We start from the raw sequence: 3016 nt of genomic DNA on the forward strand, positions 1-3016 counted from the left end.
TAAAGTGCATTGCATCACTATCTACACTACAGTAACATGTTACACAGCCATTATCTTTGGGCTTGGTATGGTTAACTTTGTGGGTTTGTTGGGAGGGGGCATTAAAGTGAAAAACAGGCAGCTTCAAAACTTTTTGCTTGCCCAATTTGGGCAAGCATTTGTTCTTATTGTTCAAAAACACTTGCCCAAATTTGATTTTCACTTGCCCCAGGTAATCGGGCAAGTGCTTACACCGTAGCACCTTGTACTAGACTTGATACTCCGTATAGGCCTAGGCCTAGGAGTCGAGTATACCTATAGGGGTCTAGTTCTACCTGTAGATCCAACGTTAGTAGGGTGGTAGATCCAATACCAGACGCTTTTTTTCGTGGCTTTGAATTCTGTACTCAGAGGATGAAATTTCGGCTAAAAATAACATCACTTATGCTGACTTATGCACACCACAGACTCTGGGAAATTACGAATTCAGCCAACTTATGTCAATTGTTCGCTCCAGTTTTTAGAAAATATGCTTCAAACATACATCTATAACCTACTCATCTAAAAAAGTTGTCTTTTTGCGAAGTGCAAAATCGCATTGTAATCCTATTGACCGATTCGGGTTCGTTGAGGGCAGCAGACATTTTATGGCACTGGGCGCAGCCATGAGCTCAAATTGCGGTGTCTCAGCCGACCCCCCCTGCTCTCCCCCACCCCAGGGCAACATGTTTATCGCGCACTTGTAACAAAGGTTCGCGCACTAAGCAAGCATTCGCGCACTCAGTACGAGACGCCCATTGGCTAAAGCAACCATGCATCAGTTTTTCATTCTGCGCGCGTGCTAATGTAGGGAGAGGGGTGGGGAGTGAGAAGGGGGGGTCTGCTGAGACACCGCGTAATGGCGCTGCCCATGCCAAAAATACACATAGCGCGTCACAGAATCGGTCAGTAGAGTCTATGTACAACCAGACACGATTTTCGCAATGAAATAATCAACATCTTTCGCACCTAGTCCTTGCACCAGAATCACAATTTATCCCACGGACATATCACCGTACACATTCTCACTGAGCGGATGACAAAGAAAAAAACGGCAAATGAGGCTCAAATTTTGTATTTTATGGTAAAATGTCTGTCTTGAACATTTCGAACAGTTCATGCAATAAAACCTTGTGAGAAATTGACAAAACTGCAACTGGTTAGACTCTGGGCCTACTTCAAGTTCTAGTTTACGTGCTTTGTCTATGGGAGCTGCACGCGCGGGTGACAAGTTGCGGGCCCTTGGCCTTAGCACACAACTATTCCGCATCGTTCGCGTTTGAGGACGATTTTAGCTACAAATTTCCGATATCGATCAGCGACCTTTTGGTTCTATTGGAATCTTCAGCATTTTTCCTGTATGTGTGATTGGGATTTCATAGAATTTCAGTCGTGAAATGTGATTCAAACATGCATAAATATTAACTATGACGAGGTGCGGGTCACTGAAGTATAAATTTGAGGTGAAATGTGAATTTCTTTGTGTTTCTCCATTTTATGTCACGTTTTTTGCAATTTCGGTCCACACAAAGTTCTGTGAGGCTAATCTACACTGTACATGTGTACAAAGTCTCGCGCGTACAGAATCATGTCATTGATACGCAAAAATGTGCGTGTCCAGTAATACCATGGTGTCCGGTAACACCATGCTTGCCCCTACGTAGTAGGTCCAGACATGGCATCATGAATGAGTGCATGATTGGCAGATTGCTCATGATTCAATGCAGTGTTGGTACATCAAGTATGCTTTAAAAGTGTTCCCCTTTTGCTGACATTGTGTGTCACTTTATTGAGCATGGCTTAATCAAGCCATTTTTTTATTCAAATAATGGTCATTAAAGGGATCGTATAGTTTTGGTTGAGACCTAATTTCAGGTTTTTAGCATTTTTTGGTGAGATAATGAGAAACCTCTTATAAAATATGAAGGAGCATGTACTTCTATGAGGAAATCAACTTTTATTTGATGAAAATTGGTTTTGAAATGGCTGAGATATCAAAAAACAAGCGATACTAATAAAGTGTGGGACCCACACTTTATTACGATCGCTTTGTTTTACTTTGTTTTTGGATGTTTCATTCATTCCAAACCCGATTCTCATCAAATAAACTTTGAATTCCTCTTGAAATGGTATGCTCTGTACTATATCTAAGTGCTTTCTTGGTATCTCGAAAAAAGTTAAAAGCCCAATTCTCATCTCCACCAATACTGTACTATCCCTTTAACAAGAGAAGATTTGGGGATCTGTAAATTCCTACAAGTAAGTCCTGTACTATTACTACTTATGTAACAAAACTTTTCAAACGCTGTGATACACAATGCATTCCTCATTTGAAGTGTGTGTAGACCTATAACACGCGCTAAATACGTGGCGCGCTATGGGCGGCGAACTAAGTCAGTGCCTATTGTTAGTTCGCCAACCCGGGAGTGCATAGGAAATACAAGCAAGTGGTTACTTTACGGTTATTGATGCTACAACTTACTCGAAGAAGAAGCACAGAAGAGATTGGGATGGCCTCGGTCCGTGTACACTGTAAACAAATGCAATCGTCGACAGCCGAATCACAGACCATATCGCAGATCGGATTAATATCTTTATGGTTGCTATCGGCGAGTGTAATTACGCCATTTGTAGGGCGATTTGCGCTATCCATGATTGGGCTGCCGGTAAACTGTAATTTCCCCCTCATCTGGAACCTAATATTTGTTGCATGGCATCCTTTTAATACAAATTACAATGTACATGCAGGCCATGCGCCCTACTGAGGGCTGAACTAGAAATTTTGCAAAATCCATTTCTAATGTAGAACAATAGACCAGTCAAACTTCAAATTCTCTTTGCAATGTGAAATGACCCATATCTTTATGTTGTTTTAATTGTCTATTTCTTCTCAGGTCTGAAAGATTGGCATCAAAGGTTGTGAGAAGTGGAATCCCACAGATACTGTCACAGACATCTGCTCTGGTTTCTCAGTGACTCTGACTGAGCCCCCCCCCCC

Source organism: Diadema setosum, chromosome 6 (genome assembly GCF_964275005.1).
Source record: "Diadema setosum chromosome 6, eeDiaSeto1, whole genome shotgun sequence".
Classification (NCBI taxonomy): Eukaryota; Metazoa; Echinodermata; class Echinoidea; order Diadematoida; family Diadematidae; genus Diadema; species Diadema setosum.